At 43.4% G+C, this 24,889-nt stretch overlaps 1 protein-coding gene across 1 annotated transcript in view; it reads right to left on the bottom strand.

Moving 5' to 3' along the window:
* LOC108139146 (acetylcholine receptor subunit alpha-like 1) overlaps positions 1-24,385 on the bottom strand; it is a 64,948-nt gene extending 40,563 nt beyond the window's left edge. The window contains exons 1-2 of the mRNA XM_017261764.2: positions 23,722-24,385; positions 18,902-19,684 (exon numbers count right to left, since the gene is read on the bottom strand). The gene's annotated coding sequence lies outside the window, so the exon portion shown is untranslated. The remainder of the gene's footprint in view (positions 1-18,901; positions 19,685-23,721) is intronic.
* Positions 24,386-24,889: the final 504 nt, after the last annotated feature.

Here is a 24,889-nt window from a genome sequence, read left to right as displayed (position 1 = left end):
TAATATTTTTTTACGACTAAGCATTGTGCGAATTTGTCCATCTATGACATAAGCATAAATTCCGTTTGGGGCTCTCAAGGGTTAAGCGAAATAGCAAAATTAGAAGGGGAACGAAAAAGTTTCGCTTGGTCATCTATTGTAAATTATTTTTTCACCATAAAGCAGCTTAAATAAATTCGTAATTATTTTAAATGTGCCCATAATGCCACGCCCCCATTGCGCCGCGAAAGTTTCGGCCAAAGTTTCCATCGCCGCTCATTAAGTAGCACATTTTCTGTTTTCTTCGCCAAGTTTTCGTGGGCCAAGTAGAGGAAATCGTGAAAAACTTTGGGTGGCAAAGTGGGTTGTGGCTGCTGGATGCTTGGTGGTGGGCTGAAGTGGCGCCGCATCACACGCCAAGTAATTATGAATATTTTAACGAACTTTGGCCACAGGCAGCGGCAAATCAAAATATTTCATTCGACTGCACAAAAGTTAGAGCGAAAAATAATTCCATTCCGAAAATGGAAAAGCGACCCAAAGCGAAAACCGTAAAAAACACAAAGAATAATAATTAAAACTGCATCAGATACATTCTTGAATCGCGATGGCTGCAGCCAGATAAATCATTCCATGTTTAGCACATCTCGGGCAATTTAAATAATTAATTAAGCAAAGTTAGATAGTTTTTGGTTTAAGTTTCCAAAACTTTTGTAAGCTAGCGCTACCGATTAAATATGGGGAGCCATGGAAACGAAATTATAATATGTAGCTCGGCTGGAAGTTTCCATTGCAATAACGCTGCCCTCAGAAAACTGTCACTTAAGCTTGTCCTTTTTCTGGCAGTTTAAAGCTCTCCGACTTGATTAACTTGCACATTGCGTATACGCAATCGATCCGAGTGCCAGATGCCAATCAAATTGGACGGGGGCCACTTGCCCATTGGCACTAAGCTGCTTTTTGTTTGGGTGCATAAATTGATTTTGGCCTTAAAGCCAATTAAGTGGGTCAGTCTGCTGGCACAGCCAGCTTCCCATTCGAGTCATCTCAACTTGGCAAAGTTGCGGCTTTGTTGGCCAAACTTTGGGATGCACTTAAGCTGCAGCACTTGCCCGTTCCCAATTCTGTGGCCAAAACTAAGAGCTGGGTGTCTAATTATCATAAAAACAATAACGCCCGGGCGATCTTAATTGAATTTTCCAACAATGCAATGGCCAGTGCTCGCTGCAGGCCCTGATAAAAACTCTGAGCCGAGACACAAACACCTGGGCCGCACTTCTTTGTCGCCTGCGCATAATTATTAAGAGACTGTTTATTTTGCTTTGACATATTCGAGGGGAGTCGCCTAATTTTATGCAGAATTTCAAAGACTTTGCTAACTCTGCACCGGTCTTTGCGCCACTCGGCACCTGAGCTGCATGGATTAGCATAAAATCAACGACGACGAACACGCCCCTCTTGCGGGCCAAAAGTCATTTCGGTTTTCAATTAAAAGCCAGGCAGCTGACTTGGCCATACATCAGACGGGGCCGCGTAATTCACCTGCGTCATCAATCTAACACTCCACTCCACTCCAGAATTCAGATCCCCAGGTCTGTCGTAAAATGCGCGGCCAAAAGAAAAACAGGAAGTGGGGCGCTTATAAATTCGCAAGAACATGGCAGCTCAGACTAACTTCGGGCTCGTAATTCTTTGTGTCAGCTAGCCGAAGCACTGGTCAGCAAAGATTGGTCTCTAAGTGATGCATTGATACAAATTCCTTTTAATATCGACAGAGTAGAGATTTGAAAAAATCGAACTCTCACCAATGATAAAAGAAGTATATTAAGTTTTAGGCGCTGTGCAATGGTCTCAAAGTTTCCTTAAAAATTACTCATACGACCAGTAAGCCATCAGTGAAATCAAATCTCTCTCCAATTTCTAGCCATGTCAACTTATTGATCTTGAAAAAACCATATTAAAAATACATTACTGAAATTTTATGTATGAAATCATTTAAAGCAATGAGAATGCAAATTTATAAATATATTAAAACAATTTGAGTCCAAAAAAAAATTGCTTTCAAGTTGAAGATCAAATTAATAATATAAGAGTTTGGAATACAATCTAGAAGGTAGTGACTGTTAAACATTAAACATTTTCAGATCAATGAAGCTTTATCAAAACGAATTGATTTATGTCCCCTAAGATGAACATTTTATCGTCAGTGTAGCAGAAGTGCTGTTCGATTGCGAATTCGATTTATATAGCCACTCGAGGGGTATTAGGGCGGTTGTTGTGTTGGTCGGTGTAAATAATTGTCCGGCAGAAACTACACCCGGTCATTCATCCATTCATTCATTTGCGCCATCATAGCGTGATTTGTTCGTGTGCAAGTGCGGTAGATTTATGCATGTGGTCGTCGATGGGAGAGGCCAACGGAAAGGCAATAAAACTAATTATGAAAGTTTACCTGGTCGAGTGAACGAACCGACGAGTGGCACGTGCAGTGTCGTTACTCCAGGAGCCAGATAATAATCGTGGCATTAATTAATGAAACAACCAGAAGGTTTTCGCCTTTTGTTTGTGCCTGTGTACATTTTATTATTTTTTGTTTCATTAAAATTAGTGCGAAATGGTCCTGGGCTGCGGTGTCCCAGAACGGGGATGGCAGCTCTCCGGCAGGCAGACTGCGTTTGGGGTTTTGCGGCCATTAAATAGCACCATAAATATGCCCCAAATGGCAATGGCAATGGCAATGGCAATGGACATGGTAGCCTTTGTGATTGCAGTGAAAATACGCATTTAAATTCCATTTTCATGGAAATTAATTAGCTACGAAGCCGGAAAATATGCTGGGAATGCCGGGCTGATCTGTGGAGATACAATTGCTGAGGCTGACTTCCGCCATTCCTCATCCTGTCTGGGTTATCTTTGCCGCGTCCTTTGCCCACGACTTTTCTGCTCGAAGGACACTTGATTCGCTATGATTATGTATTTCCTTGCTGTCATTTGATTTTGCACAACTTTTTTCTTTCTTGGCCAGCTGCCTGACATCATAAATATCATGTCTGCTTTCGTTTTTACACACAGTATACACAGGCGAGCTTGGAAGATTTATGTGACCAGGCACTCGGATCGGAGCTGAAGATGGAGGGGAAAACTTTATTTCCTCAAGACCATAGTCTTCGGAGTCGCATGTGACATAACTTTGATTGAGTCGGGCACTTGGGGGGTTTGCGGGGTAGCTATTTGCAGAAACTCGTATCTAATATGCAAACTGACAACTTAAGTACGCACATAAACGAAATCTAAGCCAGGCATAGACAACTATCAACACATTTGGGCAAACAAACCATAGAGAATACCCACACACCACCCTCTGCACCGCATCACCCATCCCCTGCCCACTTGACTCCCCCTCTCCTCTCTGCTCCACGCTGCTTCAAATGACAAGTTAATCATTTATTAACGTTGACATGTCATTGCTCAAGTATTTATTTACTGCCTGGCTGTGGCAACTACATATACAACATACACGTTTGGGGTTCAGAGGTTTTCTGGGCCATTACCTTTCCTGAAAACCCATTCCTCGACTTCCTTTCACCTTGCTGCATCAAGGAGTCCTACAAGTTCACTAACGCTGCGCACACAAACAGAACTATCAAAATATAGGTTAAGTATTTGACTCGTATTAGATAAAGTACCACTCTAACAACTTAAAATTAATGCTAATAAATCAGAAGATCTATGTATATCTTTTCATGCTCTCCCTGTGTTTGTATTTATTGTAAATGCTCTAAAGTGCAAAGGTTACAATATAACTTAAATAAAAGCTTAAGTCACTGCAGGCAGGTACACATTTTAAGTTTTACAAGAATTAATTTTGTAAATTTAAGGCTTAACACAAAGGATTCAAATTGTAGCCATATTAGTTGTTTTGAATACTCGATATTATAAGCTTTACGAAAAAACATAACCTTTTTCATAAATTGTAATGATTAACTCTAAATTTGTCTGCATTTGAATTAAGTGCGGGTACTTTTACAAATAATACATTATTGATAGTGTCAAACAGTGTTCTCATAAATTTGTGATAACAAAAGAGAATATCTTTTCTATCTTCAGCGTCAGAGGAGTCAAAAGCAGTTGCAATATAATAATGACGGTGAGCAGCTGCCAAATTATTTATAATAAACATAATAGGCGGGCGACAGCTGTTGCCAATGGCTGTCACGGGGTCTGAGGTCCTGGCGGTTTCGGGTGTCGGTTTCCCGATGACAGCGCTTGCGACAGGCGAAATGCGTAATCCCTGAGACATTTTCGAGCTTAATTACGTGTTTACCGCGCTCTTCAGTCACCGTACCGCTTTGGGCTTTCTTCTTCAGGTGGGCTCTGCGATGGCTCAGTTTTTGTTTGCCCCCCGACAGACACAAGCACGCAAACACTCAGACACACGCACACACACACATACATTTTCCCAGGACGGGGATAATATGTTGCCCCATAAAGTATGCTACAAATGTTATACTTTCTAGCATATTTGCCGAGCATAGCACAAATTTCTGACGGTTTCGTGCCCAGTGAAAATGTGAAATATTTTTATGGTCTACCCCGAAAAAAAGGCGCAGCGATGATGAAGCCAAGCACGAGGAAGGATAGAAAATACCAATCAGCGTGACTGTTGGCTGAACTCGTGCTTATCACCGAGTTTTTGATTTGCCTTAAACTTTCCTTTCACTCATTTCCCATCCTCATCCCATCCACCCCAGATTTTCCTTTGGCTTAAGATGAACTGAGTTTTCTTTTGAGGCAGGCTCATCCTTTTCGCGTGTCCCGGCATCCTTTTTCTGTTTTTTTTTTCTTGTGCGCCCCGCTTTTCAGTTAGGCGCCTGCCGCGGCTCAATTATATACATTTTTATGGGGCCCCAAAAAGGAAAAATTTATGCGAACGTTCGTTTCTGTTGTTTACACAACAAAAACTTGGCCCCAGCCCCTCGGCCAGCATTCCCCTGCTGTTTTAGCCTAACAAGTGTGGCGTGAATATGTCTTGGCCTGGCCTGGATTGCTAACTCGGCCTCAGAATAAGCCTTTTCCTTGAGTTACGGACGCGCCTGTGTTTTCGTTGTCTGCTCCATAGAAACTCTCTGTGATTAATAGTTTTTTCATCGACAGTCGGAGGCCATGGCCTAAAAAAATTATACAACCCAGCAGAAACGCTTCGCTGAACTCAAAAGTATAAATAAATTCCATCAAGTCGCAGGAACAAATATGTACGAGTATGTTTCCCAATAATTATCGTGCCTGTGTGAAAAAGTTTCTGTGGAAAAACTTTCTTCCTTTTGGCAAAATTCCCCTTTCAGTTAGTTTTATTGGCTTTGGCTGTCGTTTCTCACACTGCCCTTGACTGATATTATGCCAGGGGGATTACTTTGATGGCAGCACATGAATTACAGCCACAGTCAGCCACATAAAACTATACCCATATCGATCGGAAGGTGCTGCAGCATTGTACACATCAAGTTGGGACTAGGCTGGCGAAAAGTTTTATTACCCGGCTGTGAGAATTTCTCGTGTCGAGGATACTTTCGGGTTTTATGCTCCAAGCAGAGTCAATGAATTGATTGATGTACGCCTGGTTGCGAAGCGAACCCGAAACGGCATCAAAAGGCAACATCGGAATAGAATGCGCATAAAAAGGGCAACAGAGAGCGGCAAGCTACTGCTATACTGTTGCCGTATTGAGGGGGCAAGGACCCGAGCTCACACATGCACATAAATTACAGTTTTACGCTGACATTTTACTATTTGCCGGCGCTGGCTTTTCATTTTTGGAGGCGAACGCACTAAAAAAAGCCAAGCTAATAGCCATGAGCAGCGAGAAACTTGGCTTCTGCCGAATGGCCATGTTCGCCGCAACACACACAATTGCAGCTGGCATAAACTACACAATTTTATGTTCCATTTGCGGGTTTTACTGTTTTCCCTACTCTTGGCCGGGTCAAAACTTCAAACAAGCTGAAAATTAATTTAATGCGCAGTTTCCATAGAAGAGTGACTATCGGGGAGCAGGCAAGCAGGGAGTGGAAAAAATGATTGTAAACGGCAAAAGTCATTGGGGCAAGCAAATGAAAATGTAAACTTAAGTGGCACACACGCATTTTTTCCAATCATTTTATGTGCAAAACGAAGGAGAAAGCAAAAAGCTGGGCAATAGCGAGGAAAAAGTAAACGAAAGCCGAACAAGCGGCAGGCAAACAAGCTCGAGCGAGGGGAAAAAAAGGGCCAAGCACAAGAGTTCCCGACTCTGCAGCCATTCTCTCCATATTTTATTTAACAGTCTCTGTGCGAGCACTCGACACACATTCGGCGCTAGTTTCGGCCACCATTAATTGGATGTGCCAGTTACAATGCCATTCTGCCCGCTCACATCCGCCCGTTCGAGCGGGGGCTTCAATTAAATTCAAATTAAGGCCTGGCCTAAGCCCAAAACAGATGGGCAGAGATTTTTGTAGCACTCGCTGGCAAACGAGAATTACTGCACAGAGAAAAATGCAAGTCTCCAACTAAAACTTGCCAGTACAAACATTTTATTTTCATAATAAAATAAATTTATATAAAATAACAATCTTATATACAAATGTTTCTAAATTTTTATTAACAACTTCGCAAACAAAAATATTACACCGCAATGTAGCAATTAATTTTTGCCTCAGTGCAGCAAATATTCCTGCACAAACGACTTAAATGATGCCCCAATGACGGCGCATAAATATTTCGTTATGGCCAGTCTGCGAAAAAAAAAGAAAAGCTGAAGAGAAAAAAACAGCAATCGAAATGTGGCAGCAAATCGATGCCACTTGCGCCTCTCAACGTAGCGTATGCGTAATGCAAGCACGGCAAAGGGCCAAGAGTCGTTTGCTATTATGTGTGCTGTGTTATTTATGGTATCACAGTGCGCCTATCGCGCGGACCTTTAAGTTCCGAGGCGAAACAGCGATGATCTGCGGTTCAATTAAGTGGAAAATAACCATAAATCAAGGGAAGCATCATATCTCTACAATTGAGTTTCAACTTGCATTGATTTTTATGCCCCCAGGTAGAGGTAGTGTCTGATATCTGACTCACTTTCCTGTGCGGTTTACACCCATTGAGTCTGGTTCTGGAAGCTGAATATGGATCCGAAATCGAAGCAGAGGAGTTAGCTCTCCACACACTCGCGAGGAAAAGGACGCGGCATTATTCGATTCTTATTGTAATCGCATGAATATATTTTTCGCATTATAATGCTCAGCTGAGCTTCAGTGGCTTTTTCCTGCGCAGTCGTCCTCTCCCTCTCAGTTCTTTTCAGCTTTTCCCGCCTTTCCACATTTCCCTGTGTATTGGCATCGGCGCATGTGTGTGAGTGCGTTCAATAATTTCCGCCACGGCATTTTGAGTTGGGTACGCTGCCAAATAGAGTGTAACGTGTGCGTGTGTATACCAGGCGCCATCAACTTGAAAAAGTGTCAGCAGGCAAAGCCTTAAATCTCTGCCTGCCACTTTGTATGTGTAGTTGGGAGTGTGCTAGTGTGTGTGTTTGTATGGTACACACCTCTTCCGCCTTGCCATTGCCAGAAAATCGCATTTGTATCACTGCATTTGGCATTTTCCGTTTCCCAGCTTTTCCCCTTTCCCCCTTTCCACTTTTTCTCCCCTCAACCGGCAATTTCTGCCGCCTAACAAACCGGAAGGAAGTAAGTTTTTAAACGCAGCCAGGCAGGCCGAGATCCAGAGATTTCGACTCGCCCGTGGGCACGGAGCTGTGATGCTGACTGCGGTTTTCCAGCTTACCCTGCCCAGCAGCCAACCAGCTTTTCCACCTCGCTTTCCCCGAACAGTCAAGACAGTTTATTACGTTGCACGCGCGAATTGCACCGCTTCCAGTCAACGAACCGAATTCGACCAGCCCAAAAGCGAAATTGGCCATTGAGTCCGAGCCCCAAAGGGGAAAATGGCTCAGTTTTAAGGGTTGGCCATTCTTTGGCCATTCTTTGGCCATTTTATTTATGAAATTTACCTCTGGGCCAACCGACATTCCGGCCCAGTCGATGCGTCAAATGCAAGTCCTGCGAACGGCTTTAACCGTTGTTGAGAAACTTTTCGCAAGGTCCTTATACGGTTTTTCATTTACAGGCTGCCGTACAATTTGACAGCTTCCAGGCTCTTACCACCGAACTTGTTGGTCTTCAGCGGAAAAGTTTTCCCTTTTGAGATGGACCAGCCACCCCCGAAAACGAGCCCAACTCATTACGTTACATCCCGCCTGAAAACCCTTTCGGAAGCAATTTGCTACCCCTTAAGTCATTTAAATTAAATACACTTTAAACTAAAGGCTTAAGCGGGAGAATCATGAGGACAGGAGTCCAAGGGGTTCTTAGTAAAAAGTATCCGGAGCGAAATCATTTGGAGAACCCGCATGAATGCGAATGACTGTGACTGGTGCGAAAGATATATTTTGTATATGCGGAGGACTCCGACCCGGAGCCCGAGGAAATTAAAGTGGTTTTCTTTTTCGGATTTGGGGGTTGGCTTTTCTACGTCTCTGTGTGTGTGTGTGTATGGTATGTGTGTGTGTATTGTGAGTGGGCGAGTATCTGAGTACAATATTTCGGAAATTACTTTGCACTGTTGGTGGTGGTTGCTGTGGTAGCGCAGACACCGCTCTGCACTCCGGCTTTGAAGTTGGGTTTTTTTTTCCGTTCTGTGTCCTGTTGCCACCTGAACCTGCACCCGAGAGCAGGGCGCATAAACTTCCGTTCGCCGACATTTGGCAAATTGACATTTTTATTTTTGGCACACAATACTTTTTCACTTGTTTCGGGGATTTCTGGGCTTTCGCATTCTTCGCTTCGCCCACCTGCCCGGAATATTCGTCTAAATGAATACTCGCAGATACCTTTTGTCCGGCAGCGGGAGTAGAAAGCGTCCGGAAAAACAAAGAAAATCCGATGGAAATTTGAAAGGGGTTCGTTTCATTTTTATTTCATTTTTTCTTTTTTCTTGCGCTCTTGGCCTTTGTCTTTCGTGCGTGTGCCGATTACTCCTCTTTGGCCTGCTCCTCGGATCCTTTGGCCCATTCATTCAGTTCCATTTTTTCTGTGTGTGTGTGTGAATGGCTTTCATGCTGGCGCCATTTCATGCTGCTGCCTAAAAAGTGTTGAATGAAAGCGTCTTGAGCCTATTATGCCATAGCCTATATTTAGATGAGTGTGCTCGCTACCGTGTTATCGTGCAATTTTCGTTCCTCCCTCTACGACTTGCTTAGCGCGCAAGAGATTCCTGAGATTGGGCTTAAAGGGTTGAAAAAACAGGACACCAACACAAGCACTAATTCTGGGACTTTGCCTGCACTAGCAAGATGGTGAAGAGAAAATCTGTAAAGTGGCATATGCTTTCAGAAGATGAAAATGCTCAGCAAATACAATTTAAGAACAAATAGGAGGCATAGTAGTTGACACAGAGTAAATAAGTGATTTCGATGAAAATGATATGTTTACATGTTGTTTTATGTCGAATAACAGTATTTTCTCGGTTAAAAAATCAATTTCATAAAGTGCCAGAAATATTAAGCTTCAAAATCTTTTATTTATAAATTTCAAAACAATCCTCTTTCAAATAATATTGGTCGCCGCACAAAATACTTTAAACTTTAAATATTTTCCTTTGCTATCCCATTTAGATTTTCAAAATTCATTTTTTAAATGAAATCACTGTTTATTATATGAAGCCATAGCATGATGTGAATACTTTTTTCACTCGCCAAAATGACTCAAACAGTTTACATTTTCAAAATATATTATTTATATTTATGTATCACCGCACAAAATACTTTAAACTTTCAATATATTACTCTGCTATCCCATATAGAATTTCAATATAATTTCATTTTTTATATGAAGTCATAGCATGATGTGAATATTTTTTGCACTCGCCAAAATGACTCGAACAATTTATATTTTCATGGCTCTATTTACATAAGACATATGGAGCCAGTGGGCTTAAAACCCAACCACAAACATCCACTTGCAAGCCAATTTGATTATGGTTTATTCACAGACATACGCTCGGTATATGAGTGCGTACCCATTCGTAAGTGTTTGTGTAAGACAGTTGCCCAATATGACATACATAACACAGAAGTAGTAATAGATATGCCCATAAAACTTTTTAGAACACAAAATTTGGTTCCTCTTCCGTCCCTTTTTCATCATATCTTTTTTTAGTTTTCCTTTCATGCAGAGCAATGGAGCTTGGAGTACTTGTCTTTTTTTTTTTGGTGGCTGCATACATTTGCGTATAATTTTACAATGTCATTCAAATTCAAGGAACATCAATAAAATCTTGGATCGCTTTTTGAATATATTTATATATATGTACAATGTATATGCTTGTGCCCTATTTATTTCGTCCTTAAAATGAAGAGAAAAGGGACGTCCCCAAAAAAGTAAGCGTCTATATGCGAGAATTGCATGTAAAAACAAACAGAGAGGGCGCGGCGAGCAGCCTGCATATGGGAAATGGCGCAACATTTTGTAGCACCAACTTATACAAAAAAGTTGCTGAAAGGGAGTGGTGGGGGGTCACACAGTAAGGAGCAACTTATAGTTGATATGCCACCAAGCAGCCGTATAGCCCAGCGCCAAGCAAGTTCGAGTTCTTAGATTAACTGCCAAGCACACACAAAAAAAAAAAGTGATTTATAGGATGGGGAGTGGGGAGTTGAAGGAAAATGGCGCAAGACGACATCGACGGAAGTCTGGTTGTCCTTGTCATCATTTGGTGCTGGCAAAAAAAAGAAAATTTTTGGCAAAATGCGAAAAACAAGTAAACGGAATTTGACAAACAATTTCAATAAATTTCTGCAAATAACTGACAGAGACAGCTAGCGACAAAGACAGAGACAGATACAGATACAGAGACGGAGACGGAGACGGAGAAAGAGAGGGCAGACAAAATGGCCGACGAGGAGTTCAAAACGAAATTAAGAAGAGGAAGCCAGGCGAGCGGAAGGGATAACAAGTCGAATGTTGCGTTGACAATATTAGTTGATGTTCCGCACAAACACAAGCGCAAGCACAAGAACAGGCTTTGAAGGAAAAAGGGAAAAGGAGCGGGTAAAAGGAGCGGGGAAAATGGCGGCCATGCCATATCGTAGTTCATTGGTTTGCCTGTCAGCTGTCAGCACGTAAGCCGCTCCATCGAGCGACTTTGCCTCTCTGTCTGTTGACCAGGACTATCAGGACCATCGTCTTCTGGCCAGGCTGCTTCCTGCGTTCGTTAGCCCTTGTCCAAGGCTAAGGCCCATCTGCTTGGCCGCTGCTCTTTGGAATGTCATGACATGTCAACATTTAACACTTTGTCCTTTTGGCCGGCCCTTCCTGGCCAACTTTTCCTGTTTCCCTGCCGCTTTTCCTAATTTTTTTTTCCTTTGGTTGCGACAAAAATTTGTCACACGAGCAAAATGTTATCGAAAGCATATTACATGCTGCTGCTGGCTTATGAATTACGAGTTACGAGAGTGGCGAGTACATTGCATAACAGGCAGAATGGGGAGGATGGCTGGAGCCTAGATTGGATTTTGGCTGGCTGTTCGCAAAGCAATTCGGGAGTGACTACTGATGACAGGCAAGTGAAGCGAACGTGAAAATATTTAACCCAAAATCATAGCTTTTTATCGCTGGCAACTCTCTATCAACGACGGGACGACTTCCTGTGATGCCCCGCCGCCGGAATGATTTTATTTCCATTTAGGTTATGGAGCGGGTTGCCACATACTGACGTATATGTGCTGTGCCTTTGGCCAGAAAGCTACCCATCGAAGCAATTTCTCGACTCTTTCCCGGCACACCGACTGCAATCAGAGATCGAACTAGCCAAAGGCAAGATGGCACTCCACATGATTGCCAATAATAATCGCAGCTTCCTTGGCCCCTGGCCCAAACCTGTCGCAATCACAGAAGAAGACACGTTGGCTAAAAAGGTGTACACAGAAAAACCAAATTGATAGTCAATGCCTGGTTTTTTTCATATTTAAACCTCCTTTTTTGACATAGGACTGACACCATTTAAAAGCACTGTTCTCATCTTATCTATACAAAATAGACAATGTTTTTCTTATAAAAAAAACAATAGAGAAGTTAAGTATATGTATGCAAATTAAGAAGGAAATACAATTTTTGACACATTAAAAATCTATTTGATGTAGGTGCACCTCTAAATTATGATTTGTATGGTATATGAATTTGGTATTAAATTGAAATGTTATAAATGGTTATTATTTTATATATTTTTCCCTGCATGATTCATAGGCTTGAAGTTGTCCCGCGCATCTAACTACAAAAAGCTTGAAGGGTGCCCATAAAATGTTCAACATTTTATTATGATACATAAGCAGACACACACGCACACACCAACGTAATTATGGTGCAAGTCAAGCTCAAATCATATAAAAATTTATAACTCAAATGCTGATGATGGCGACGACAACATTGGGGGCATTATGCATGGTTTATTCTTCGTTAAGCCGCAGCAACGGCACCGAGGGTACGGCATCTATTTTTATTTTTTTTTTTTTTTTTTTTTTTTTTTTTTTTTTATATGTATATTTTTATTATTCGATTAGCACACTGCTACCCAAGTGGCAGCTTAATCTAATCAGTCTATTAATTAATTCAAATACAATTGTCTGTGTGTTTTTCTTAAGACTAGTAATTTAAGGTTACATTTTAGGTAGAAATATTGTTAATTTTGTTTTTCAAGTTAATACATATTATATCAGAACCCGGTCAGGGAGGTCTTGAGGGTGGTGCCGCTTCAGTCTTCTTCTAACGGTTGTCTGAGGGTCAGCGTTATTAAAGGCCGCAGTTCCAAGTTTCCTGGCTAGGCTGTTAGGATGCGCATTGAGTCGTTCCATGTACTTCTTTGAAATGGACTGCAGTTTGTCGCCGATTTTGGGCACCTTGAGGTCGCGTTCTATGTCGCTGGTTCGCATATACCAAGGAGCCCCAGAGATCCTCCTCAAAGTTTTAGACTGTAAGATTCGGATCTTGTTAAGATTAGTTTTCGCCGCAATGCCATAAACTTGAAGACCGTAGAAGAGACTGGGCGCTAGTATGGCCTTGTAAATCATGACCTTGCAGCCCAGGGATAACCTGTTGCGTGGAGCAAGTAGCCATGACATACGAGCAACCTTGCTCCTGAAGGAGTGCTGTATAGCCGTGATATGCCTCTTGAAGGTAAGTTTCTTGTCTAGGGTGATACCTAGGTATTTATACGCCTGATGGTGCCTGATTGGACTTCCATTCAGACTGACACCTGGACAAGTTTCTCGGCGGTTTGTGAACGTCACATTGGCGCATTTGTCAGCGTTGATTCGCACATTCCAGTTCTCAGCCCATAGTTGAAATGCATCCAGGTATTCTTGTAGTGCAAATGTGGCTGCTAAGATACTTTTACTTTTTGTGAGTACAGCAGTATCATCAGCGTAGGTAGCTATTAGCACATCCTTTTCTTCAACTTCCGTGATTGGTGTGTGAGTCGGCATGTCCGAAGCGAAAATGGAATACAGGGTCGGGCCAAGTACGCTACCTTGTGGGACTCCAGCAGAAATACGTTTGACGGTCGATTTGTACCCATCGTCAGAGACGTGGAATGTGCGTTCTTCAAGGAAACTTTTTACAAGCTGGAACAGTTGAGGCGTGAACAGACTCTTCGCTTTGTACAGAAGCCCAGGGTGCCAGACCCTGTCAAAAGCCTGTTGAATATCAAGGAAGGCAGCCACAGCGTATTCTTTATTTTCCATGGCTTCTAGCGTAAAGTTGACTACTCTATGCAGTTGCTCAGGAGTGCCGTGCTGTAGGCGGAAACCGAACTGGAATTTCGGGATCGCTCTGGTGACATTTTCGAAAGTTAGTAGCCTGTTTAGGATAAGCCTTTCCATAATTTTCCCCAGTGAAGGAAGTAGACTGATGGGCCTGTACGAGTCCACATTTGTCGGCAGTTTTCCAGGTTTGAGTATCATTATTATACTCGCCGATTTCCAGACTTTCGGAAAATATCCAATATTTAATATACTGTTGTATATCAGCACAAGGAACTGCAAGGCTTTATCTGGTAGAAGTCGAATGGTTCTGTTGTCAAGAAGATCTTCTCCAGGAGTTTTTTTTGGCGACATTTTAGATACTAGGACCTTTACTTCTGACAGCGTTACAGGACTAACAGGCAGGCTCATTTGAAATGGAGATTCCAAGTACTCTTCAACTTGTTGACATTGCCTTTCCGTTGCATAATCGTAAGGCCGAAAACGCTGCTCAAGGTTTTTAGCGAACACTTCAGCTTTCTCCTGGCTAGTGCGACACCAGCCACCTGTAGTATTTCTTATAGCTGATTTTGGGGTGGGCTGAGCTTTGTACCTTTTCGTGATTCGCCACAATGAGTAATTTGTACTGGCGTCTGTCCCCAAGTTTTCAAGAAAGTTGTCTATTTGGTCCTGCTTTCTTCTGGCAAGGGCCTTATGTAGACAGTTGGCCAGCCTACTGTGTATCTGTTGGATACGATAATCTCCTGTTCTTGCGTATTCCCTTCTTACTCTACGTTTCAGACTAAGCAAGGCCGCAATTCTGGGTGGTAACTGGAGTGGTCTAGGAGCGTATGTGTCATGCCGGTTTCTGGGTGCAGCAAGCTCAGCAGCCTGGTTTATTTTACTCATGAAAAGGCTGATGGCACTATCAATATCCCCCTCCTCTAGCATTTGTATATTAACCTCGCTCAGCTGTTCAAGGTGGGCTTTGAAGACGTTTATGTTGGCACCGTGGGCAAGTAATCGTGATCGTTGTGGTTTTCTCAACGGCGTGGTATGCAGTTCAGCCAAAACCGGGACGTGGTCCGACGACAGTTCGTGAAGTGTTCGCACATTTAGCCTGCCCATTGTGAACCCATTAGTAACAAAGAAGTCTAGTGCTGACGGTGCTATTAGGGGATTGTAGGAGTAGAAAGTGGGTTCGCCCGTAGCCAGAACTTGGTATTGCCCATTCACAATGACTTCTTGCATCAGATTGCCCCTAGGGCAGCCTCTTGAATTACCCCACCATACGTGTTTGGCATTATAATCACCTCCAGCAATAAATTTGTTGCCTAAAGCAGAAAACATGGATTCAAATTCGGTTTTTGTCCAACTTTCCCTTGGAGGCAGATATACAGCAGCTATTGTGACAGTCCCCTCCGATGTTTGCAGCTGAGCTCTAGCTATCTGCCTGTCATTACTAGAGGTAGGTGGCAGGGGGCTATGACTTAAGGAAGATCTTATAATGACTGCAGAGCCTCCCCTACAGTTACCACTGGGGTGGAGGGCGTGATAAGTCAGATAACCTGGCAGGTAGATGCGCTGACCATCGCGCATGAGTGTTTCTGTGGCAAGCATTATATCTATATTATGAGCATTGAGGAATAATCGAAGCTCTTCAGAACCTCTAATTAATCCCCGAGCGTTCCACAATCCGATTTTTAAGATTGGTTGAGTCATTTCGGCATTCGTGAAATAAGAACTTGGACCAGTTCTCTGAAAGCTTTGTTCGCCTCTACAGTTTCCTGTATAAGCTTAAATAGTTGGTCCATTCTGGAGTTGATGGCACGTATGGAGCTTTCTAGCGCAGCGAATTTGTTGTTGAGGCTAGAGTCAGAGGGTGAGCATGCGTCACTCTGCAGAGATTTATTAGTTCTTGTTTGGACAATGTTGGGTCGGACAATGTCAGCATAGGAAATGTTGGTCCTTAATGCCTCACCTGATATGTATCCACGACTGGAGCGCTGAGTGGGGTTGTTTGTGACAGGACTATAAGTCATCGGGAGCCTAGGCCTCGGCTTTAGTTTCTTATATTTTTCAGCTCTGACAGGGCAGACTTTGTCTGTAGAGGCATGATCACCTCCACAGTTTACGCACAAATATATGTCGCTTGTGCAGTGTGCTGAGCCGGTCATATGAGGACCACTACATTTACCACAAATAGGGGCCTGGAGACAGTAGTTCTTAGAGTGCCCAAAAATTTGGCATCTTTGACATTGTAATAGGTCTTTTCTACGGGAGGCACGTTCAACAGTGACTCTGTATCTGCCAAGTTGAGTTATTTTTAGGGCCTCTGCAACGTTCGGACATTGTTTTAGGTTGATATAGAATAAATTTTGTCTAGTTTTGTAGTTTATTGTATATTCATTGTCTTCCTCATTGACCTGTATGTTCTTCCAGTCTGTCTTTTTGGGGCAGTATATATTTAGCACCTCAAAGCCGTGGTCACTAAATGATTGTTCAATCTGTGATTTGGGAACATTAGCATGGATGCCTTTAAGCACTACTCTGTAGGGTTTATCTTCCTTAAGTTGGTGATGCCAGAATTGACAGTTCAGCGTTGTTAGAGTTTTAACAGCTGCACGGAAAGCGTCGGAGTTTGTTGTATAGATTCTGGAAACACCAAACCTAGAGGTACGTATATTATAATTAGAGGAACCAATGCTCTGATTAAGGGCCTGTTCCAAGGAAAGCGGATCGCTTACGCTCGGTACGCATATAGCTGGCGGCTTGTTTGATTTAGCGGGTTGTCCAACTACATGGGGGGCAGTCGGGTCATCATTGTCAGAGTCGGCATCCGACAGGTCTTGGTCCATAGTCTCCGCTTCATCAGCCAAAATCTCATAGCGATTGTCCCCCAAACGCGCGGCAGTGGATGTAGAGGCCGCCTCATTAGGAGGCACAGTGATCTGCCGCTTAGTTTTGCGGTTCGGAGGGGGAGTGAGGATAGATAAAGGGGACTGAGTCACACCTTTGCGTTTCCTGTGGACATTACGATCTTGTGCTTGGAAGAGGCATTTTGTCAAATTGCTGTCAGTAGACATAGTTGGGTACATGCTAGACGCTACGATCGCAGCTTCGGTGTATGTAGGAGTACAGACCACGCTAGCTTGGACATTGGTAATTGTGCAGGTTACACTAGTAGTGGTATTGCTGCTAATTGTCACCATCGATTTGGTGATCGTTGATTGTGTAGGCATACTTGCGAGGAAGGCAGATAAGTCAGCACTTTTGGCACGGAGCTGGGAGCGTATTACTTCAGGGTCTGCACCAGCTACTTTTCTCATCTCCTCGAACTTATCACACCCATTTCTAGGTCGCGATTGAGCAGATGATTTCTCCATTATAACAACTGACTTTATACTTTCATATGTCGTATAATGCAATTGATATTCACTTCACACGTTAAGAAGACTGTAAGGTAAGTTGGTGACAACCTCTCGCTTGCGCAGGTGCGCAGGGCGAGGGGCAAAACAAAGCACAGCTTAACACTTGTTAATTTTTGGCAAGATTCGCGATAAGAAACCGTCACCGCACTAGCAGTGACTAAAAATAGATCTTGTGTACAAGATAAGCACACAGGCAACGAAAATGTTTATCACTTGCGTGAGGTTTTTTGCCAATTGCGAGCACACGTCTTTACTCTACGAAAGCGGGGGGGGAACTGATCTATTTTTATGCGACAACGTTACATTTTTTATGAGCGCCTAATAGTATGCAATGTGTATTACGTATACGCCCCGTTTTGTAGTGTCAAGGTGTAGGCATCGTTTGCATTTCGCTGTTTTTCGCCGTTCGGCTTAGCTCAGGGACCCGGACCCGGTGCTAAAATTAAACCAGACGTTTCGCAGCACCGCAGCAACACGTGCACTTTGGGCCATTGTTGCCACTGCTCGGTCGTTGATGAGCGCGAAAATCACAATTTTCCCTGCAGTACAATTTGTCAGGGGCTTTCGCTTTCGTTTTCGTTTTGTTCTCCCTATTTTTCTAGCATTTTTTTTTTGTCGATGCAGTCTCTGGAAAAATTTGCTTTCAACGACAATGTTTCTGTCAGCCGACGGCTTCGATGTGGGCCTGTGGTTTGTCAGCAGCAGCAGCAACACTGCTGTTATCCTTTTATGCATTTTAATTTCCACACAAACACACACACAGACACCGGGATATAGTATATCCTAGCGGTAGGCTGGGACACGTGCGTGGCAGCACCCGTGGGTGTTTTTTCTACAGTGTTTGTGTGGGGCGATCATAAAAGCATCGCATTAGAAATTATACGACTGTCGCTGGCACAGGCACGGGAACAGGCCGAGATACAGATACAGATACGAATTCAGAATCAGATTCGGAGCACGGGCACAGATACAGATAGAGACGACGTGTGCTGGGGAATTCATTAGCACAACTCTCACTGAAAGTTTGCCCACGTCATGCTGTCGCAACTTTAAAGTGCCTGTCTCCCGTCCCCACCCCTCCATTCCCCTCTTCACTTCAGTGCCCCCTGCGTGTGCTTATCATAAATTCATATGTGCGCCGCTCTGTTTGTGTTTGTGTGTGTTTGTGTTTTATTAACATTTTGGGTGCATTAACCTGACAGCTAATGGGCAGGCGAAGGACCGAGTCCCTGTGCCAAGGCACAGATTTTCACATTTTCTGTTGGCCCCCGGCTGGCTGGCTGGTTGGCTGGCGAGATTGACACGAGATCACGTAATGGTCGTGGGAAATTCTCGGAAGTAACTTGTAAAGATGCGATAATTGAGTTTCGCGTCGGAGGCTATCTTTCCAGTTCCTAGCGGGGCCAACTTCCCCAACAAATTATTGACAATTATGGCGGCATTTTTCAGGCACACACATAAAGTTTAAAGACTCTTTCTGACTTTCACATTACAAAGTAAAATAAAAAATTAAATAGATTTTTGGTGCTTTTAAAGTTAGTCTTAAAAAATTTTGAATCATTAAACGAACTTTAAAGCCCTAATACTTTCTAGTGATCTTTTTTCTTTTAAATTGAAATAGAGTTCTCGAACTCATTTTAAAAACAAAAAAAATTGTTTTCTGTGCACTCACCGTTGCTGCACAGCGCGTTGCATTGCCTACAGATGACAGGCCGTCGTAGCGTCGCCGTCGACCACTTGGCTGATGTTGCTGGTTGCAGTGTTGCTGCTGCGTTGTTGTTGCTGCTGCTGCGCCGCCGTCGTCGTCGCCAGTGTTGTTGTTGCTGCCCGGTTCGTCGATTAGTTGCTGTGTGGCGAGCAATGGGCAGCTGATGGCCACACCCACTGCGCCCAACAGGCCGCTGCTGCAGTTGTTGTTGCTGCTGCTGCTGTTGCTGGTGTTGCAGTTGTCGGTGCTGCTGTTGCCGCTGCTGTTGCTGTTGCTGCTGCGCCGTCGTCGTCTGCGATGGCGGTGGTGCGGATGGTGTTGTCGCTGGCGTTGATTGTGACGACGGCAGCGTTGCTGTTGCGCCGCGGCGTCTATTTTAATGGCAGCAATGGTGCTGCTTTATAGCAGCACACCACCTACCTACGGAGGTTGGCTGCTCCCGCTTCGCTAGTTGCTGCTGCTGGCTGAAAGTCGCTGCTGCCACTCAGTGTTGCTGCTGCTGATGCTGCTGATGCTGCAGATGTTGCTGTTGCCACATACCTTGAGCTGTTGCGTCAGTTGCTCGCTAACGATGACAATTCCATAAACATGTTTTTGGGTTCCCTCCTGTTTCGTGTGTTTCTTTTTGGTTTTGCTTAAATTCCTGATTACGTTTTTGTTGCTGGCAGCACTTTGTTGTGGTTGTTGTTCGTGTTGATGGTGATGGTTTGAAGCAATTCCAGTTAGCAGGGATGAATGTTGGTGGAGCTGCAAAATTGGGCACAAAATGTGGGAAACAAAAATTAATTAAAATGGTCAATTGTTAAGAAAACAAATTTTGACTTTTTTCTTAAACAAAATCAGCGAGAAAAAATATATTAACTAATGAGAGAACAAGTTATAATTTTAAAACGCTTGTATGGTTTTTTAAAATATGTATTATATAGTTATTGGAATTATAAAAAAGAAAGGAATAAACATGATTTCATAATTTTAAGAACCTTTCCAAACATAAACACTCAATAAAAAATGCAGATAACAACTTGTTAGTTATTATAACAAAATACAATGTTGACCTGGCAGCAATACTATGCAATCATGGCCAAAAATTAATGGAAATTATACTATCAATTAGCCTTGCAACGGAAGCTGGCAGCCAAAGTGCAATCTATAAACGGAATTAACCAAAAACAGTTGCCAAGTTGTCGCTGCTCATTTGGCATACTTCCTATCTAGAGTTGGCTTAGGTCGCCAATTCTATGAGCCCAATGCGATTATTGCCATATCTGGCGGCATCAATATGAATATGTTATAAACGATGTAAAAGCGGGATGGGAACAATTTGTATTGGAAAAGCGTTCGCATGCGGAAAGGAATTTTGTGTAAATTATAGATTTTTTTCTCTGCTGCTGGTGCTTCGGCTGCCGTTGCCTGGCAATTTATCGTATTTGAGTTTTGGCTGGCAATGATAATTTATATATGTACTATATGTACCGACTTTTGTATGTATTTGTGCCCGGCAGAGTGTGTATCTGGATATCGGCTGGTCTGGGTTTTCGAGGGGCCACACCCAGTTGACAAATTGCCAGGGGAAAATTAAATATTTTTTTGCAGTTGTTAAAATGCAATAATGCTCAGCTGGTTAAATTTCGAAAGAAACTCGATTGAGTATAGTTTGGCAATTCCAATTTAAGCAAATTTAAAGGAGAGTTTCCGTTGCATTGGCAGTTAAAGTAAATGAACAAAGTTCAAGCGGCGTCCAATTTATTATTACTTTCCATTCAGTAATTGAGGACTGCAATTAAAAGTCACACAATGCACAACAGAGCAGAAAATGTTGGGCCATTTTAACGAACGAACTGTGCTGTGGGAACATTTGAAATGCTAAAAGGAGTCCAAATGTGAAATGCAAATGACAAAGCCAGGATAAAGTGCAGGAGGAAAATGGGGAAAAAAAAATGCGGAAACCCCACTTGGGTGGGTGGACGGGAGTGGGGGAGTGGGTGATTTGAAAATGGAATGAAAAGCTTGCAACGCTTAATGAGTTCGCTGACATAAAAATAATTATGAATTAAAGCCAAAGTTGCTTTGCTATTTTTTGTGTTTGGTTTTGTATTCCTTTCAGTTGGCTCATAATTCAAATGCATGTTAAATAAATAGAAACCGAGATGGAAAGAGGACAGGGGACAGACACAGTTGTCAACGAACTCGGCTGGGATCTGTGCCGGGTTCAGTTTGTTTCATTGTCTCCAGAAATGCGACGTCATCGTCAGACGTTGCTGTCGTTGCTGCCGATGTTGCTGATGTGGCTGTTGTTGCTGTTGCTGCTGTTGCTGTTGCTGCTGCCGCTGTCGTCGGCTGGCGCCCGTTGTCTGTCTGCATTTTCATTTGTGGCGCATAAAGGGACGGCACAAGAGCTGCCAGCAAATGTCCATCAGCAAGCACAACTACAGCGACATCGGAGTACATGTATCTGGGCATCTGGGTGCCTCAATCTGCGGCTCTTTGTGTGTGAGTGGAGCATAAAGGAGCGGCGGACTGGGAACAGTAAGCGGGCAGTCGGCAATGCGGGCTGTTGGCAGAAAAAATGGGAAAGGAGTCCCCTCTTTTTAGGCACTGCGGGTCGGCTAAGTGCATCGCCAGCCACAATGCCCGTACCGATTCCCCAGATTTCTCCCAGAAAGATAGTACGGCGCATAATGTACTCGAGTTCGAGAGCCGAGCTCGAGTTGACGCTTAAAGCCCAGATTGAATGCAGCAGCACGTTCCGGCCAAGCTCTGCTCCCCGGGGATACCGACTAATGAGCTGGCTTAAATATTTAGCTAGGCGGGGGAAACTGAAAATTGAGTTCTGTCTCCGGAAAGAATGCTATAAATTCCGGTGCTGAGCGACAAAGCAATTTCATGGCGACTGCAACCGCAATGGAATTGCACACTCTGAAAGATTTCTTAGTTATAAATAACGATAGTCTGCAGTGCACAAAGTTTTTGGGTTTTATAGTGTTTTATTTTTATTTTTGCCCAATTCTCTAGTGGCCCCTTGGCGTGGATTTATTTGTATATTGATCGGACAACGGCGGCTTTAATAAGTGTATGTAGCTAAGAAATATTTACTTCCCTCTTTTTGCGTCAAGGACTTCGTTTATTTTACAAAGTGTTTGCTCGATTTTCCTCGGGTTGCGCAGCGCTGAAATAACAATTGTGACGGCAACTTTTGTCCCAGCAACTTGCAACTTGCTTAATTTTGTTTGTGCTGCACAAACTACTTAAGTGTGCAGCAGCACAAAAAGAAAGACCGGGTCAGTGACTGAGACAATTGTGTCACGTTCCCTCCGAGATAATACATCAATTTCAAATTATTTGCTGAGCTCTGGCCGCTGGACGCGGGGTGGCGGGCGTGACACTTGCCGGCCAATATAAATAAACACTCGATATTCAATTTAGCACCGATTCATCAGCATATTGGCGGGGTGTGGGGCGATTTGGGGGCGGAAACTTGAGCTGGCAACAAAAGGCGCTCAGACGGAGACCAAAAATCAACTTCAAAAAAGGCAAATATTTGCGCAACAACAAGACGATGGCTCTGACGACGCACAAAGGGGGATGGCCACGTATACATATATAAATATATGGCATCTTTATATATAGCTACATTTGTGTGTCAGGAAAAAGACAATGGCAACAGCGTGCATACAAAAACAAGCCAGAACAGGCAACTAAGCAAGTGGGAATTTGCGTTAAAAACAATAACAACGAAAACAAAAACAAAAACGAAACCAAAAGCGAAAAACGAAAACGAAAACGAAAACCGAAAGGCAGGGAAAGCCAACCGAAGGAGACTGTCTGACTGACTGGCTGGTGTACCTGGCGTATGGGTAATGTGCCACCTTGCTGGTAGGAGGTGAGTATGGAGTGAGTGGAATGGGGGGAGCGGCTGAAAGAGGCGGCTGAAGAAACTGGGATAACAGGTCGGGGCGTTTTCATTAGAGCAAACGAGAAAAACGTTTGAGGTAATAATAAAACGAGAAAATCAACACAAAGGCTGCCTAGACATGTGAGCCCAGCGAAGTCAACATTTGTTTACACGACTCACTGAATTGTGATTAAATTAGCATGAAAATAATTACTAGATAGCGGGGAGCCACAATACTTTGAGATTGCAGTCTAGATAATGAAAACAATTACTTTAAAAAGCAAAATATAAGCACTGTCTTTATTTCCAAAGATTAACTATTTGAATTTGCATTGCTGTATTTGATTTTAGAATAAAAAACGAATTTTATAATGCAAAAAGAAAAATTTTTTTGGAATTTTGCTTACAAGTAGTCTTTATGATTAACGTAATCGCTTTAAAAATTGTTTTGTTATAAATATCACTTTACATGAACAATATTTATTAACAAATTTAATAAGATTCCAAATAGTTAACGAGTATTGATTTTTTATCAAAGTGAAATCATCTAACTCAAAAAACAATTTTAAATACTATTTATCGACCATTTCACGACATAGGCCTGGCATAAACATGGCGCTTGCCTTCGCCTCAATACTCAAGTACAGTGAGCTCGCACACTGACACACATTTCCGATGCCCCTGTCCGTCCGTCCGCATGTTTGCCTGTCTGTCTGTTTGTATGTCGGTCTGCCTGTCTGTCTGTCTGTCTGTCTTTTTGCCTGTCTGCCTGGCTGGGGCGTTGAACGTAGCCGCAGTTGGAGCAACAGTTAAGTGGAAATCGTATAGCACATATAGGGACCGCAGGTTGAAAAGGGAGCGAATTTATTGGGGAATGGGCGATGTAACTTACATTACAGGGCCGCTGCTGCTGATGGTATTATTTTGTGAGCAGCACTAAATGTCTAAGCGGGCCACCGACCGACCGACTTGTGAAAACCGGAACAGGACCAACCGACCGACTTGGCCAACGGATTGAGCGACGCGCGGCGGAACCGGAGACGAAACTCAATTTCAGATTAGTTTACTGGAATGCGATTGGCGGACGCCTTACACTGCAATTGCTGGCGGTCCGCTTCGACTGAACACTGGCACACACACAGGGGCACGCGGATGAGGATGCGAATACGGAGGCGGATGCGGATGCGGAGGCGAATGCGGATGCGGAGGCGAATGCGGATGCGGGACCGGGCTCGGACTCGCTGCTCTGCAGCAGCCGCAGATGGGAGCCGTTGGCTAGCGGGCTCATTTGCCTGCGATTCGTGGCAGCATTTTGTTTCGTTTTGGTTTCTTTTTTTGGGAACTACAAAATCTTCGTTTGACTTGCTCTGTTTATGTGTCAGTGTAGCAGATTAAATGTGTTTTTCGGTTGGTTTTTAATTTGTTTTTCTTGTTTTTTTTTTGTGGGCTCTGCTTTTGCTTTTCTTTGTTTGGTGAGACGCGGCGCTTGTCACTCGCTCGATGCGTACGATTTCTTCAACCCGCGGGCTCTGAGGCAACTACTGATGGCCGCCGCTGCACGGCAGACTTTTTCGCAGCTGGGGCCGCCGCCGCTGGTCCTTTGGAGTGGATGCTGCTCGGGATGTGGCCGTGTGGCACTCGCCGTCGCTCTGCGCCGCTCTGCGCATGCTGGGCCACAAAGCGACAAAAGCGAAGAGCGTGCAGCCGCCCATCGCTCTGCATCTCTGTGATACAGGTCCTGTGGCTCTCTTCGAGTGGTAAGTAAAGGACTTAACCAGCCAGTAAGTAGGCAATGGCCTTTGATTTTCAGGCAGGCTCCATGTTTGGTAATTCCTTAGGCGAGCCTGTAAGTAGGCAATGCTTTTTGCGGAGTGCCCATATAAGTAGACAATAGTTTTTGGTAAGAAAGGAGTGGCCTGGTATTTGTTCAAAGTCTAGTTTATTTCCCGAATTCATAAAGGTAAGCCATTAGTTAAGCATATTTTATTAACTCTAAGTTCAGTATTACCATCAAAATAAAAATAACAAACTCTCTTAGCTGCTCACTCTCATAGCTGCAA

This window comes from Drosophila elegans, unplaced genomic scaffold (assembly GCF_018152505.1).
Source record: "Drosophila elegans isolate 14027-0461.03 unplaced genomic scaffold, ASM1815250v1 contig_476, whole genome shotgun sequence".
NCBI classification, from domain to species: domain Eukaryota; kingdom Metazoa; phylum Arthropoda; class Insecta; order Diptera; family Drosophilidae; genus Drosophila; species Drosophila elegans.
The sequence above is the reverse complement of the archived record's forward strand: the minus strand, read 5'-3'. Positions and strand labels throughout refer to the sequence as shown.